Here is a 17768-nt window from a genome sequence, read left to right on the forward strand (position 1 = left end):
TCTCATATGAATAGCGGCACAAAAATACTCAATAAAATTCTCACAAACTCAATCCCAGAACACATTAAACTATCATTCATCACGATCAAGTAGGCTTCATCCCAGGGATGCAGGGATGGTTCAATATATGGATATCCATCAACATAATCCACTATGTAAACAAACTCAAAGAACAAAACCATCTCATTAGATGCTGAGAAAGCATTTGACAAAATTCAACACCTCTTTATGTTAAAAGCCTTGGAAAGATCAGGAATTCAAGTCCCATACCTAAACATAGTAAAAGCGAATATACAGCAAACCAGTACCCAACATCAAACTAAATGGAGAGAAACTTGAAGCAATCTCACTAAAACTGGGGACTAGACAAGGCTGCCCACACTCTCCCTACCTATTCAATATAGTACTTGAAATCCTAGCCGGAGGAATAAGACAGGACAAGGAGGTCAAAGGGATACAAATTGGAATGGAAGATGTCGAAATATCCCTATTGTCAGATGATATTATAGTATACTTAAGTGACCCTAAAAGTTCCACCAGAGAACTCCTAAACCTGATAAACAACTTCGGCAAAGTGGCTGGATATAAAATTAACTCAAACAAATCAGTAGCCTTCCTCTACTCAAAGGATAAACAGACTGAGAAAGAAATTAGGGAAAGTTCATAGAAGACCTCATACCAATATTATTCAAACTATTCCACAAAATTGAAACAGATGGAGCACTACCGAACTCCTTCTATGAAGCCATAATTACTCTTATACCTAAACCACACAAAGACCCAACAAAGAAAAGAACTTCAGACCAATTTCCTTATGAACATCGGCGAAAAAATACTCAACAAAATTCTGGCAAACCGAATCCAAGAGCACATCAAAACAATCATCCACCATGATCAAGTAGGCTTCATACCAGGCATGCAGGGATGGTTTAATACACGGAAAACCATCAACGTGATCCATTATATAAACAAACTGAAAGAACAAAACCACATGATCATTTCATTAGATGCTGAGAGAAAGCATTTGACAAAATTCAACACCCTTCATGATAAAAGTCCTGGAAAGAATGAATCCAAGGCCCATACCTAAACATAGTAAAAAAGCCATATACAGCAAACCAGTGGCTAATATTAAACTAAATGGAGAGAAACTTGAAGCAATCCCACTAAAATCAGGAACTGAACAAGGGTGCCCTCTCTCCCCTACTTATTCAATATAGTTCTTGAAGTTCTAGCCAGAGCAATCAGACAACAAAAAGGAGGTCAAGGGGATACAGATCGAAAAGAAGAAGTCAAAATATCACTATTTGCAGATGATATGATAGTATATTTAAGTGATCCCAAAAGTTCCACCAGAGAACTACTAAAGCTGATAAACAACTTCAACCAAAGTGGCTGGGTATAAAATTAACTCAAATAAATCAGTAGCCTTCCTCTACACCAAAGAGAAACAAGCCGAGAAAGAAATTAGGGAAACGACACCCTTCATAATAGACCCAAATAATATAAAGTACCTCGGTGTGACTTTAACCAAGCAAGTAAAAGATTTGTACAACAAGAACTTCAAGACTCTGAAGAAAGAAATTGAAGAAGACCTCAGAAGATGGAAAGATCTCCCATGCTCATGGATTGGCAGGATTAATATAGTAAAATGGCCATTTTTACCAAAAGCGATCTACAGATTCAATGCAATCCCCATCAAAATACCAATCCAATTCTTCAAAGAGTTAGACAGAACAATTTGCAAATTCATCTGGAATAACCCAGGATAGCTAAAACTATCCTCAACAATAAAAAAGGACTTCAGGGGGAATACTATCCCTGAACTCAAGCAGTATTACAGAGCAATAGTGATAAAAACTGCATGGTATTGGTACAGAGACAGACAGATAGACCAATGGAACCGAATTGAAGACCCAGAAATGAACCCACACACCTATGGTCACTTGATTTTTTTGACAAAGGCCAAAACCATCAATGGAAAAAAGATAGCATTTTCAGCAAATGGTGCTGGTTCAACTGGAGGTCAACATGTAAGAAGAATGCAGATCGATCCATGCTTATCACCCTGTACAAAGCTTAAGTCCAAGTGGATCAAGGACCTCCACATCAAACCAGACACACTCAAACTAATAGAAGAAAAAACTAGGGAAGCATCTGGAACACATGGGCACTGGAAAAATTTCCTGAACAAAACACCAATGGCTTATGCTCTAAGATCAAGAATCGACAAATGGGATCTCATAAAACTACAAAGCTTCTGTAAGGCAAAGGACACTGTGGTCAGGACAAAACGGCAACCAACAGATTGGGAAAAGATCTTTACCAATCCACCACAACAGATAGAGGCCTTATATCCAAAATATACAAAAGAACTCAAAAAGTTAGACCGCCGAGGGAGACAAATAACCCTATTAAAAATGGGGTTCAGAGCTAAACAGAGAATTCACAGCTGAGGAATGCGAATGGCTGAGAAACACCTAAAAGAAATGTTCAACATCTTTAGTCATCAGGAAATGCAAATCAAAACAACCCTGAGATTTCACCTCACACCAGTGAGAATGGCTAAGATCAAAAACTCAGGTGCCAGCAAATGCTGGCGAGGATCGGAGAAAAGGAACACTCCTCCATTGTTGGTGGGGTTGCAGACTGGTACAACCATTCTGGAAATCAGTCTGGAGGTTTCTCAGAAAATTGGACATTGAACTGCCTGAGGATCCAGCTATACCTCTCTTGGGCATATACCCAAAAGATGCCCCAACATATAAAAAAGACACGTGCTCCACTATGTTCATCGCAGCCTTATTTATAATAGCCAGAAGCTGGAAAGAACCCAGATGCCCTTCAACAGAGGAATGGATACAGAAAATGTGGTACATCTACACAATGGAATATTACTCAGCTATCAAAAACAACGAGTTTATGAAATTCGTAGGCAAATGGTTGGAACTGGAAAATATCATCCTGAGTGAGCTAACCCAATCACAGAAAGACATACATGGTATGCACTCACTGATAAGTGGCTATTAGCCCAAATGCTTGAATTACCCTAGTTGCCTAGAACAAATGAAACTCAAGACGGATGATCAAAATGTGAAGGCTTCACTCCTTCTTTAAAAGGGGAACAAGAATACCCTTGGCAGGGAAGAGAGAGGCAAAGATTAAAACAGAGACTGAAGGAACACCCATTCAGAGCCTGCCCCACATGTGGCCCATACATATACAGCCACCCAATTAGACAAGATGGATGAAGCAAAGAAGTGCAAACCGACAGGAGCCGGATTTAGATCGCTCCTGAGACACACAGCCAGAATACAGCAAATACAGAGATACCAGCAGCAAACCACTGAACTGAGAGCAGGACCCCGTTGAAGGAATCAGAGAATGAACTGGGAAGAGCTTGAAGGGCTTGAGACCCCATATGTACAACAATGCCAAACCAGAGCTTCCAGGACTAAGCCACTACCTAAAGACTATACATGGACTGACCCTGGACTCTGACCTCATAGGTAGCAATGAATATCCTAGTAAGAGCACCAGTGGAGGGAAGCCCTGGGTCCTGCTAAGACTGAACCCCCAGTGAACTAGACTGTCGGGGAGGGGAGGCAATGGGGAGGGTGGGGAGGAACACCCATAAGGAAGGGTGGGAGGAAGGGATGTTTGCCTGGAAGCCGGGAAGGGAATAACACTAAAATGTACATAGAAATACTCAAGTTAATAAAAAAAAAAAAAAAAAAAAAAAAGAAAAAAGAAAAAAAAAAAACGTAAAAAAAAAAAAAAAAAAAAAAAAAAGAATCCCAAAACAATACAGGCTGCTGCTGTCTCCCTTGGCTACCTCCCAAAGGCTTATGGTAAGGCCATATTGCTAAAGACACTGCACTTAGGACACGAGGCCACAAGAGCAAAGTGCATCTGACTTGAACCCTCCTCTCGAGTCCCTAGCTTTCCTGGTACCCAAAGATGCTATGCAAGTTCCAAAGGAGGCAACCTAAAGCCCTACTAAGCTGTAACACCTTTGACCCGCAACAACCGCCATGCCCTACAGGCATAACAGTAGCACACACATCTGTAACCAGCAACCATGTATCTGGACTTAAGGTTTACTCAACTAGAGGGACAGCAAACCCAGCCAACTAACCAGGGCCAGTGAGTTCAGGAACCGTAGAGGAGAACCTGTTACTGCCACTCCCTAAACCAGCATAACCCCTAACTGCACTCCAAATACTCATCCTTACGTACAAAGGTAAGGATCGCTCTCGGCCCACATCAAAGAAGATTCTTTTTATGGCAAATGGAGACCATCCAGAACACCACAACCAGTCAAAAATGCAGAGAAGTGATCCTCGGTACCAACCCCGATCCATACATCAGTACAGCCCTGTGCCTTCCTAAGCTCAGGAAGCGCTGGGGAAGAGAGACAACGATCTTCAGGACCAGAAATCTGCTGTGGAATTGTGTCTCCTAGAAATGACAGGGAAGCTACCACAGCCATGAAATCTCAACAGTATGGCTGCTTAAACGAGCCCTAAAGAGCTACAACAGCGGTGGACATGCTAACTCAGAAGAGGGGACTCTCAAGGGGCCCAGCCCATAGATGAAGAACTACAGGCCACTGAGGCGAGCTGACACGGGAGAAGTGGTCACCCGAGGACGAGAACCATGACTTGTCGTCTAATACCAAGAAGTTAGTCCTGAGGTCACATTCATAAACACGCATGTGCATAGACACCGTATATGTACACATATATACACATATACACATGCAATAAAGAAAAAGAGGCCATGATGTCAAGACAGAGCAAGGGAGTATATGGGAGGGCCTGGAGGAAAGAAGACAAATAGGAAATGATATGATTATATTCTAATTTTTAAATATAAAATAAAATTTATTTTTTAAAAAAATGAAAAAAAAAAGAAACTAGGGAAAGGATACCCTTCAAAATAGTCACAAATATTATGAAATACCTCAGTGTGACTCTAACCAAGCAAGTGAAAGATCTCTATGACAAGAACTTCAAGTTTCTGAGGAAAGAAATTGAAGAAGATTTCAGAAGATGAAAAGACCTCCCATGCTCAAGGATTTGCAGGATTAATATAGTAAAAGTAGCCATTATGCCAAAAGCAATCTACAGATTCAATGCAATTCCCACCAAAATTCCAACTTAATTCTTTATAAAGTTAGAAAGGGCAATTTGCTAATTCATTTGGAATAATAAAAACCCAGGATAGAGAAAACTATTCTCAACAATAAAAGAACATCTGGGGTAATCACCATCCCAGACCTCAAGCTGTATTACAGAGCAATAGTGATAAAAACTGTATGGTATTTGTACAAAGACAGGCAGGTAGATCAATGGAATAGAATTGAAGACCCAGAAATGAACCCACACACCCATGGTCACGTGATCTTTGACAAAGGTGCTAAAACCATCCAGCAGAAAAAAGATAGAATTTTCAACAAATGATGCTGGTTCAACTGGCAGTCAGCATTGAGAAGAATGCAAATCAATACATTCTTAATGCCCTGTACAAAGCTCAAGTCCATGTGGCTCAAGGACTTCCACATAAAACCAGATATACTCAAACTGATAGAAGAAAAAGTGGGGGAAGAGCTTCAAATTTCATAACAGAACACCAATGGCTTATGCTCTAAGATCAAGAATGGACAAATGGGACCTCATAAAATTGCAAAGCTTTTGTAAGGCAAAGGGCACTGTCATTAGGACAAAATGTCAACCAATAGATTGGGAGAAGATCTTTACCAATCTTACATTTGATAGAGGGCTAATATCCAGTATATAAAAAGAACTCTAGAAGTTAGACTCCATAGAATCAACTAACCCTATTAAAATGGGTTACAGAACGAAACAAAGAATTCTCAACTGAGGAATATTGAATGGCTGAGAAGTACTTAAAGAAATATTCACCATCCTTAGTCATCAGGTAAATGTAAAAGATTCCACCTTGCACCAGTCAAAATGGCTAGAATAAAATACTCAACTCATGCCAATGAGGATATGGAGAAAGAGGAACACTCCTCCATTGTTGGTAGGATTGCAAGCTGTTACACCCACTCTGGAAATCAGTCTGGAGGTTCTTCAGAAAATTTGACATAGTACTATCTGAGAACCCAGCTATCTCACTTCTGGGCATATACCCCAAAATGCTTTAACATATTACAAGGACACATGCTCCACTTTGTTCATAGCAGCATTATTTATAATAGCCAGAAGCTGGAAAGAATCCAGATGTCCCTCGACAGAGGAATGGCTACAGAAAATGTGGTACATCTACACAGTGGAATATTACTCAGCTGTTAAAAACAGTGACTTCATAAAATCCATAGGCAAATGGATAGAACTAGAAAATATCCCGAGTGAGGTAACCCAGTCACAGATAAACACACATGGTATGCACTCATTGTTAAGTGGGTATTAGCCCAAAAACTCGAATTACCCAAGATGCAATCTATAGAGCACATGAAGCTCAAGAAGAAGCATGACCAAAGTGCGGGTGCTTCAGTCCTTCTTAGAAGTGGGAACAAACGCATTCATAGGAGGAAATACAAGACAAATTTTGGAGCAGAGACTGCAGGACAGGCCATTTGTAGACTACCCCACCTGGGGATCAGCTCATACACATAAAACCACCAAACCCAGATAATATTGCTGATGCCAAAAGTACATGCTGATAGAAGCCTGACATAGCTGTCTCCTGAGAGGCTCTACCAGAGCATAACAAATACAGAGGTGGATGCTTGCACCCAACCATTGAACAGAGAATGGGGTCCCCATTGAAAGAGTTAGAGAAAGAATTGAAGGAGCTGAAGCGGTTTGCAACCCCAATAAGAACAGCAATAGCAATCAACCAGAGCTCCCAGGGACTAAACCACTATCTGAAGAGTACACATGGACAGAACCATGGCTCCAGCCTCATATGTAGCAGATGATGGCCTTGTTGGGCACAAGTGGGAGGAGAAGTCCTTGGTCCTGCCAAGTCTCGACCCCCCCAGTATAAGGGAATGTCAGGGCATGGAGGCAGAAAGGGGTAAGTCGATTGGTGGGGGAGTACCCTTCTAGGAGAAGGGGGAGGGGGTATCAGATAGGGTGTTTATGAACGGGAAACCAGGAAAGGGGATAACATTTGAAATGTAAATAAAAAAATATCCAATAAAAAACCCATGGTTGAAAAAAAAAAGGAGCATACCTCTTGTCTCCTGCAATATTATATTCTACTTAAGAAGCTCAGGACTGAGTTAATGGTGCGGGTGCCTACAGATATCTAGGAATGTAAACCAAAGTGTCCTAGATATTCTTGTAAACTAGAGGTTTGGACTTTCAATTTTTCAAGTTATCATCAGGTAATGGCCATTTTAGGAAAATATACAAATGAAGCTATTGTAAGTCTGAATATGAACAGAGGGCAAAGGAAAGGACAATCCTATTACAGGGGATGATTTGTGGGTATTGCTGTAGAAGCACACAGTGCAAACACAACTCTTAAGGAGAGCAGTAGACGGTAGCATTAGTTCTCACCATGGGGAGGTAAGCTTAAGAGTGATGTGAGGAGCAAGCTTTTGTCATTCTGTCATCTTCCTCCTCAGCAACTGACAGCATCTGGCGGGACTCCAACTGTGTATCAGGGGTGTCATGAAGTAGGGAGATGAGTGTGAAAGTTATAAAGTCATATAGGCATTTGCATTCATCAGAATTCATACTAATGCCATGGGGAATAAATTCACACTTGCCAGTCTTCTAAGAGGATGGCTTAAGGGCATATTAATATTGTCTAAGTTGGAGGCTGGAACAGTGCCAAGAGGAAAATTATCTGTATTAAGAGCCATTTGCTACATAAAATGCCTCCAAAATATAGGAAAGCCAATAAACCCCATGACCAATGGGGCCACTCTTATTGGATCCCACAAGTGAAATCTCAGCCTTTGGAAGGATGGGGATGCGTGGTGGATCCCCCACGAGGAACCTTTCATCAATTCACCGTACTGAAACCCCACCAGTTTCCTCACATTTGCTTTTAAAGAGGAGTGAAAATATTGTTTGTCATTCTCTCTCCCTCCCTCCCTCCCTCCCTCCCTCCCTCCCTCCTTCCCCTTCCTCTCTCTCTCTCTCTCTCTCTCTCTCTCTCTCTCTCTCTCTCTCTCTCTCTCTCTCTCTCTGTTGAATATTAGAGGTCTACATCCTCCTTGATTGCTCAGTATCTTGTTTTGTGGGGAGCGTCTCTCATTGGATCATTAGATCTAAAGCTCACCAATTCAGCTAGATTTGGTGGTCAGTGACCTTCAGGAATCTACTTATCTCCATGTCTCCAGCTCTAGGATTACAGGCATGTGCCATCACACCCGGCATTTTTTACATAGCTGCTACACATCAGGTCCACAGGCCTGAGTGTGACACAGTTACTGACTGTGACTCATAGCTCTGGACCTCCAATCCTTTTCTTTTCCTGGAGGAAGCAGTGATATAGAAAAAGCAAAAGAAACCAATGACGTTCGCTTTTTATTCTAGAAAGCAGTTTAGAACCCATAAATGTGAAATTCCATGACAGAATTTATTTCCATTAATTTATTTATTCACTTTATATCCTGCTTGTAGTCTCCCTCCCAGTCCCATTCATACAAATCCCTTGCCCCATTGTCCCCCTGCTTCTCTTTAGAGAAGGGGAAGACCACTTGGATACCACTAGCTCTGGGACATCCATTCGTAGATTAAGCACATCCTCTCCCACTGAGTTCTGACCAGGGAATCTACCTGGGAAAGTGATCCAGTGTCAGAGAACAGAGTCATAGACAGACCCTGCTCCAATTATTAGGGGTCCCACTTAAAGACCAAGCTGTGTGCCTGCTACAAATGTGTAGCGGGGTTAGATCCAGGCCCCTGCATGTTCTTTGGTTTGGTAGTGCAGTCTCTAAGGCTAAGACACTGTAGGTCTTGTGGTGTGCTTGGCCCCTCCAGTTCGTTCAATCCTATCCCCCACTCTACCATACAACTCCCTGAGTTCTTCCTAATGTTTGGCTATCGTCTCTGCATCTGTTTCTATCTGTTACTGGATGAAGCTCCTCAGAAGAGAGTTATGCTCGGCTTCTGTCTGCAGCAGATCAGAGTATCACTAATAGTGCCATGGATTGAGCCTCTCCCATGGCATGGGTCTCAAGTTGGGCCAGTCATTGGTTGGCCCTCAGACTCTGCTCCATCTTTATCCTTGTGCATCTTGTATGCAGGACACATTTTAAAATGAAGGTTTTGTGGGTGGGTTGATGTCCCCCTCCCAAAAACTTGAAGTCCTGCCTGGCTACAGGAAGTGGCCAGTTTAGGCTCCATATCCCCCACTGGTAGATGTTTCAGATAGGGTCACCCTCATAGACTCCTGGGAGACTCCCATCCCAGGTCTGCAGCTGGTCCTAGAGATAGATACCCTGAACCTTTTTCTATTCTTTCTCCATACCTTGCCCTCTCCCACCTCTCGCCATACCTGATTCCCATCTTCATTCCCCTCCTCACACCCACTCCCTCCAATTCTTCTCTCCATCCACTTCCAATGTCTATTTTATTTCCCCCTTTGAGTGAGATTCATGCATCCTCCCTTGGGCTTTCCCTGTTACTTAGTTTCTTTAGGTCTGTAGATTATAACATTGTTATCCTGTTCTTTAGGGCTAATGTTCACAAGTAAATGGATTCATACCATGTGTGTCTTTCTGTATTTGGTTTACCTGCAAATTTCATAATACAGTTATCTAGGAGTGTAACCCAAAAGTGTCCTAGATGTTCTTGTAAACTAAAGGTTTGACCTTTAATTGTTTTTAATAACTGAGTAGTATTCAATTATGTAGATGCATCACATTTTCTTTATCCATTCTTCAGTTGGGTGACAACTTGTTTGTTTCCAGTTTCTGGCTATTATGAATGAAGCAGCTATGAACATAGTGGAGTAATTGTCTTTGTGCTATAGTGGGGCGTCTTTGGTGTATATGCCCAGTAGTATATCTGGATCTTGCATTAGAACTCTTCCCAATTTTCTGAGAAACTACCAGATTGATTTCCAGAGTGGTTGTACTAGTTTGCATCCCCACCAGTAATGGTAGAGTGTTCCTCTTGCTCCACATCCCTGCCAGCATGGGCTGACACTTGCAATTTTGATTTTAGCCATTCTGATGGGTGTAAGGTATAATCTCAGAGTTGTTTGATTTGCATTTTCCTGATGACTAATGACAGTGAACATTTTGTTAAGTGTTTAACAGCCATTAGAGATTCCTCTGTTGAGAATTCTCTGTTTAGCTCTTTGCCTTGTGTTTTAATTGGGTTATTTGCTTTGTTTGTGTCTAGTTTCCTGAGTTCTTTATATATTTTGATACTACTCCTCTGTCAGATTTAGGGTTCATAAAGATCTTTCCCTATTCTGTAGCCTGTTTTTTCCAACTATTGATGGTGTCCTTAGCCTTGCAGAAGCTTCTCAGATTCATAAGGTCCCACTTATTAATTGTTGATACTAGTGCCTCAACTACTGATGTTCTTTTCAGGAATTTGTTTTCTGTGTCAACGTAGTCAAGGCTGTTCCCATTTTATCTTCTATTAAATTTATTGTGTCCAGTTTTATGTTGACTCTTTGATTCACTTGTATTTGAGTTTTGTGCAGGGTGATGAATACGGATCTATTTGCATTCTTCTACATGCAGACATTCAGTTAGACCAGAACCATTTGTTGAGGACACTCTCCCTTTTCCATTGCATTGTTTTGCCTTCTTTGTCAAAGATTAAGTGTCCATAGGTGTGTGGGTTTATTTCTGTGTCTTCGAATCCATTCCATGGATCAACCAATCTGTTGTTATGCCAATACCATGTGGTTTTTATTACTATTGCTCTGTAGTACAGCTTGAAATCGGGGATGGTGATACCTCCAGAAGTCCTTTTATAGTACAGGATTATTTTAGCTATCCTGGGTTCCTTTGTTTTTCCATGTGAAGTTGAGAATTGCTCTTTCAAGGTTTGTAAAAAAAATGTGTTGGAATTTTGATGGTAATTGCACTGAATCTGTAGACTACTTTTGGCAAGATGGGCATTTTCACTATGTTAATCCTACTGATCCATAAGGTTGGAGATTTTCATCTTCTGATATATCCATCAATTTTTTTTTCTTCAGAGACTTTAAGTTTTTGTCATTCAGGTCTTTCATTTGCTTGATAAGAGTTGCATCAAGATATTTTATAGTACTTGTGGCTATTGTAAAGTGTGTTATTTCCCTAATTCCTTTCTCAGCCTGTTTATCATTTGTTTAAAGGAGGGCTACTGATTTTTTTTTGAGTAAATTTTGTATCCAGCTACATTGACAAAGGGGTTTGTCAGCTGTACATGTTCTCTGATAGAATTTTGGGGTCACTTATATATAGTATCATACCACCTGTGAATAGTCATACTTTGACTTCTTGCTTTCCAGCTTATATCCCCTTGAACTCCTTCACTTGTCTTATTGCTCTAACTAGAACTTCCAGCACTATATTGAGTAAATATAAAGAGAGAGAACAGTTTGACTTGCCCCTGATTTAGTAGAATTGCTTTAGGTTTCTCTCCCTTTTATTTGATATTTGCTATTGGCTTGGTATATATTGCCTTTATTGTGTTTAGTTATGCACCTTGTATCCCTGATCTTTCCAAGACTTTTAACATGAAGGAGGAGAGTTAGATTTTGTCAAAGGCCTTTCCAGCTTCTAATGAGGTGATTATGTGTTTTTTCTTCTGATTTGTTTATATGGTAGATCACATTGATGGATTTTAAAATGTATTTATTCACTTTATATTTCAATATCAGGCCCTCTTCTCCTTCTAGTATCCCCTCACAGAGATCATCCCTTCCTTTCTCCCCTCACCTACTCCTCTTAGAAGGGGAAGCCCCTACTTGGGTATCACCCCCTGTCCCAGCATATCAAATCACTACAAGGACTAGATTCATACCTTGATGGATTTTTTTGAGTAAATAGTACATATTTTATTTTTAAGATATTTTCACTTATTTTTATTTTTATTTTCACTTATTTTTATTTTTCACTCATTTTGATGGTGCATTAAGAAAAACTAACTTATCAATCCTACCACTTGGATGCTGTTAAGAAATTTGCAGAAGCATGAGTTATATGGATTATACAAAATAAAGTTTGGGAAGTAAGCAGCATGAGACCCCATGCTGAGAGTACCTTAATTTGTTGCAATCTAGGTCAGTGATTGTCAAATGTATCACAGAAAATAATATGCTCAAAAATGTGATAAAAGGCAGATTTCATACTCAGGCCTACATTATTAATTCAACAATTGTTATTGGTAAAACCTAAGAATTTGCATTTATAACAAATCCTAGATAATGCTGCGGCTTATGATCTGGGAAACCGCTTAAAACTTATTGACCTGCAGATTCTCTGCAATTTGATTTCTCTGATTCCCTCTGAGACTTAATTTCTTCAAACCCTTGTTTGTTAAGAGCAACATTAATGGATTTTTGTATATTGAGCCATCCCTGCATCCCTGAAATGAAGCCTATTTCATCATGGTGGATGATATTTCCGGTGTGTTCTTGGGTTGTTTGTGAGTATTTTAGCATCAATGTTTATAAAGGAAATTGGTATGAAATTCCTTTTCTTTGTTGAGTCTTTGTGTGGTTTAGATATCATGGTAAATGTGGCTTCATGAAATGAGTTTGGCAATGTTCTGTTAGTTTTTATTTTGTGGAACAGTTTAAGGAGTATTGGTATTAGGTCTTCTTTGAAAGTCTGGTAGAATTCTGTGCTGAAACCATCTGGCCTTGGGAATTTTTTTTGGAGGGGGAGGGTTGGAAAACTTTAATGATGCTTCAATTCCCTTAGGGGTTATAGGACTATTTAAATTGTTCACTTGTTCTTTATTTAACTTTGGTAATTAGTATCTATCAAAAACAATCATCCATTTTACTTAGATTTTCCAACTTTGTGGATTACAGGCTTCTGAAGTAAGACTTAATGATTCTTTGGATTTCCTCAGTTTCAGTTGTTAATGTTCCCAATTTTATTTCTCATTTTGTTAATTTAGATTCATCCCCCCCTTCTCTGTCTCTCTCTGTCTCTCTCTGTTAGTTTGGCTAAGGGTTTGGCTTGTTGATTTTCTTAAAGAACCAGCTCTTGGTTTTGTTGATTCTTTGTATTCTTTTTGCTTCTAATTTATTGATTTCAGCCATGAGTTTGATTATTTCCTGTTGTTTATTCCTCGTGTGTGTGTGTGTGTGTGTGTGTGTGTGTGTGTGTGTGTGTGTGTGTGTGTGTGTGTGTGTTCTGGAGCTTTTAAATGTGCTTTTAAGTGGCTAGTATGAGATCTCTTCAATTTCTTTATGAAGGTACTGAGTTCTATGAACTTTTCTCTTAGCACTTTTTTCATTGTGTCCCATAAGTTTGGGTATGTTGTGCCTCGTTTTCATTGAAATCTAGCAAGTCTCTAATTACTTTATCTTTTCCCTGTCCTAGTGGTCATTCAGCAAAGAGTGGTTCAGTTCCTTTGAGTTTGTAGGATTTTTATTGTTTCTGTTATTATTGAAGTCCAGCTTATTGGTGATCTTATAAGATGCAAGGGGTTATTTCAATTTTTCTTTAATGTGTTGAGACCTGTTTTGTGACTGAATAGTTCGTTTTGGAGAAAGTGCTGTGAGGTGCTGAGAAGAAGGTATATTCTTTGTGTTTGAGTGAAGTGTTCTGTAGATATCTGTTAGATCCAGTAGATTTATAACTTCTGTTAGTTTCATTATTTCTCTATTTAGTTTCTATCTTAATGACTTGTCCCTTGGTGAGAGTTGGGTACTGAAGTCTCCCACTATTAATGTGTGGGGTTTGATGTGTGGTTTAAGCTTCAGTAACATTTCTTTTATGAATGTGAGTGCCCTTGCATTTGGAGCATAGATGTTCAGAATTGAGATGTCATCTTGGTGAATTTTTTGTTTGATGAGTATGAGATGTCTTTTCCTATTTCCTTTGATTAATTTTGGTTAAAAGTCTTTTTTATTAGATATTAGAGTGGCTACTCTATCTTGCTTCTTGGGTCCATTTTCTTGGAAAACCTTTTTCCAGCTCTTTACACTGAGGTAATGTCCATCTTTTTTTTTTTTTTTTCAGAGCTGGGGACCGAACCCGGTAATGTCCATCTTTAATGCTGAGGTATATTTCTTGTATGAAGAAGAATGAAGGATCCTGTTTTCACATTCATTCTGTTAGCCAGTGTCTTTTATTGGGGAACAATTCCTTTGATGTTGAGAGATATTAATGACCAAGGATTGTTTATTCCTCCTATTTTGATGTTGGTGGTGGTAGTGTGTGTATTCTTTTCTTTTTGTTTGCTGGTATGGTCTTATTTATTTCCTGTGTTTTCTCTGGTATAGTTAGCTTCTTCGGTAGGAGTTTTTCTTCTAATATTTTCTGTAGGGATAGATGTGTGGTTATATGTTGTTTAAATTTGGTTTCATCATGGAATATCTTCTTTTCTCTATCTATGGTGATTGAAACTTTTGCTGGGTACAGTGGTAATCTGGGTTGATAACTGATGTCTCTTATGGTCTACAAGACATCTGCACAGGCCCTTCTGGATTTTGGTGTTTCTGTTGAAAGTCAGGTATAATTCTGATAGATCTGCCTTTATATTTTACTTGGCCTTTTTTTCCTTGCAGTTTTTAATGTTCTTTTTTGTTCTGTACATTTGGTGTTTTGATTATTATGCTTTGATTATTGATAAGCCTGAAGAATTATCTTTTCTGGTCCAATCTATTTGGTGTTCTAGAAGGTTATTGAATGTTTATAGGCATGTCTTTCTTCAGGTTAGGGAAATTTTCTTCTGTGATTTGTTGAAAATATTTTCTGGGACTTGAATCAGAGAATCTTCTCCCTCTCTTCCTTTTACTCTTAGGTTTGGTCTTTTCATAGAGCTTCATATTTCTTGGATATTTTGTGCCATGAACTTTTTAGATTTAGTATTTTCTTTGACTAATGAATTGGTTTCTTCTGTTGTATTTTCTGTGCCTAAGATTCATTCTTCCACAAGTTGCATTCTGTAGTTTCTGTTCACTTCTCTAGGCTTTCCATCTCTGGGGTTGCCTCAGTTTGTGTTTTCTTTATTGCTTCTATTTCCATTTTCAGTTCTTGGACAGTTTTATTCATTTCTTCATCTGTTTAATTGTGTTTCCCTGTATTTCTTTAAGGGATTTATTCATTTTCTCTTCAAAGTCCTCTATCATCTTTATATGATTGAATTTAAGGTCAACTTCTTGTACTTCGGCTGTGTTAGGATTTCAAGGCCTTGCTGTAGCAGGATGGCTGGGCTCTGGTGGTTCCATTCTGCCATGGCTCTTGGTGATTGTGTTGTTAAGCTGCCCTTTAACCATCTGTTTGTCTCTGATGATGGCTATATGTTCCTGATGACAGTAGGACTCCTCAGAAAGGCAGGCAATGCTTAAGAATGGATCTGAGGGAGGAGGATGCTGCTCACCTCTGCTGGCTGTGCTCCAGGTGGACTGGATTGGCAAGAGATTGATGGGGAAAGGTTCTAAGCTTGATATTCCTACTCCTTACTTTCCATAAGCATCTTTGGGATTACAAGGGAAGCAGGACACTCCTGAAATCCTAAAACATTCCTTCAAATGGCAGAGAGAGCTGTGGTCCAGATGATAGAGGTCTTTTATGAAGGAATTTTCATTAGTATTTTGAAATGCAAATTCAAGTCATTGGGTAGAACACTTGAGATCAGGAACAGGGGTGGGACATCATGTACAAAAAGTATAGCAGAAGCTATATGCAGAAGCAAAGGATAAAAAAGGACTCGAAGGAGTCTGAAGAGGAGGAATTCTCAAGAAGTGAGAGTTTGAATTGCTCTGAGTACAAATCCAGTTAATTCAATATTACTGTTTTGATGTAAATTATCAGATGCTTGACACTGAGTTCCTAGCTGGTGGTGATGTTTTGGGACTCTGTGAAACCTTTAAGAGACAGAAACTATGTGGAAGAATTAGGTCAATGGGGAGAGGATTTTAGAGACAATATCTGCCTGTGGTCATGCTCCAACTCTGTTTTCCTTACCTTTAGAGAGACGAGCAAGCAGCTTCAAGTTACTGCTGCCATAGTCTAGATCTGCCACAAAACCCTCCATGTCTGTCTACCAGTGCACTGTGGGCAAAAATAAATAATTTTCCTCCTAAAATTGTTTTGTAAGGTATCATAGCAAGATCATAAAACAATGCAGCCAGGTCATTCATTACTATGATGCTATGAGAGTTTTTCCCTGGTGTATGCCAGTCTCATCCTTGCTGAGCATAACTCCCGATGCTTGTGCAGTGTCCCCTGCCAGTCAGCATAAGGAAGAGGCTGGGGAGACAGGCAGAGCTGGGGAATAGTCAGAATTATGCTTTAGGGAAGTTCTGCTGGGCACCTTGGTGTTTTGGAGGAGGACTGTAGGTCGATTCTGCATTTCTCTGGAGGGCCCTTCACTAAGCCTGTCTGGAGCTATTGTGAGCTGACTCAACTCTCACCTCATGAGCCTCTGAGACTGAGTTTTCAAGGGCAAAAGGCAGCCCTTCTGCTTCAAAGTTTAATTTTCCCACTAGATCAGGTAAGATCACTGCCTGGGGTGTCTATGGAGTAGGTTGTCAGCTATTAGACATCTTTCCACATTGCTTCCCTCCCACCAAATCTCTGATAGGTAACCTTCGACCTTTAATTCAGCTCAGGAACTTCATAGTGACATGTCCTTCAATAGCTATCTAAACCCATGCTGGGGGATAATCAGAGGACACAGCTTAACTGGGGCAACAGTGGAGCATATTTGCTGTAAAGCAAGGAACTCATAGGCTCTGCTACTCTGTGGCCTTACCCCAGCAAAGGGGATACTTGCAAATGAGGAAACACATGCAGAATAGAGGTCATGACCCCACAGCCTTGTTACTGGGGATCCTCTGCATATGCAGAGCCATACATATATTTCCCCATGTACCACAGGATCTCAACATTATCATAGTGGGCTGTCTTATATGGCTAGGGATTGGGCTGAGCTTACAGTAAGGAAAGTAGTGAGAGTAGTGAGTGCCTGTCCCCATGTAGGGTTCAGATTCATTGAGTGATAAGAGTGTAATGGATGTACAAGTCAAAGCTGTGACTATTGTCACTGGTGTTTTTCAGGAGGGAAGGAACAGCTATCAACCCTCATCGGATTTCTTTTTTTTTAATTGGATATTTCCTTTATTTACATTTCAAATGTTATCCCCTTCTCCATTTCCTCTCCAGCAAACTATTCCATCCTCCTTCCCTTTGCTTCTATGAGGGTTCTCCACCACCCACCCTTCTACTCCCTCCCTCCTCCCCGACACTGGCATTCCCCTACACTGGGACAGTAAGCTTTCACAGGACAAAGGACCTTTCCTCCCATTCATGCCCTACAAGGCTGTCCTTTGCTACATGTTCAGCTGGAGTCACCTGTCGCTCCATGTGTACTCTTCTGTTGGTGCTTTAGTCACTGGGAGCTCTGGGGTGTCTGGTTGGTTGATGTTGTTGTTGTTCCTATGGAGTTGCAACCCCCTTCAGCTCCTCAGTCCTTTCTCTAACTCCTCTATCATAGACCCTGTTCTCAGTCCAATGGTCTCTAAAAAATGGTACATATTGAAGGTACAAGATATTGATCCCTACTTATTAATATGAATGTGGGGTTGAATGCTTTTTTATTATTTGGTCATTTCATACATGTATATACTGCATTTAATTCATATTCATA

This window comes from Rattus rattus, chromosome 1 (genome assembly GCF_011064425.1).
Source record: "Rattus rattus isolate New Zealand chromosome 1, Rrattus_CSIRO_v1, whole genome shotgun sequence".
In the NCBI taxonomy this organism is placed as follows: domain Eukaryota; kingdom Metazoa; phylum Chordata; class Mammalia; order Rodentia; family Muridae; genus Rattus; species Rattus rattus.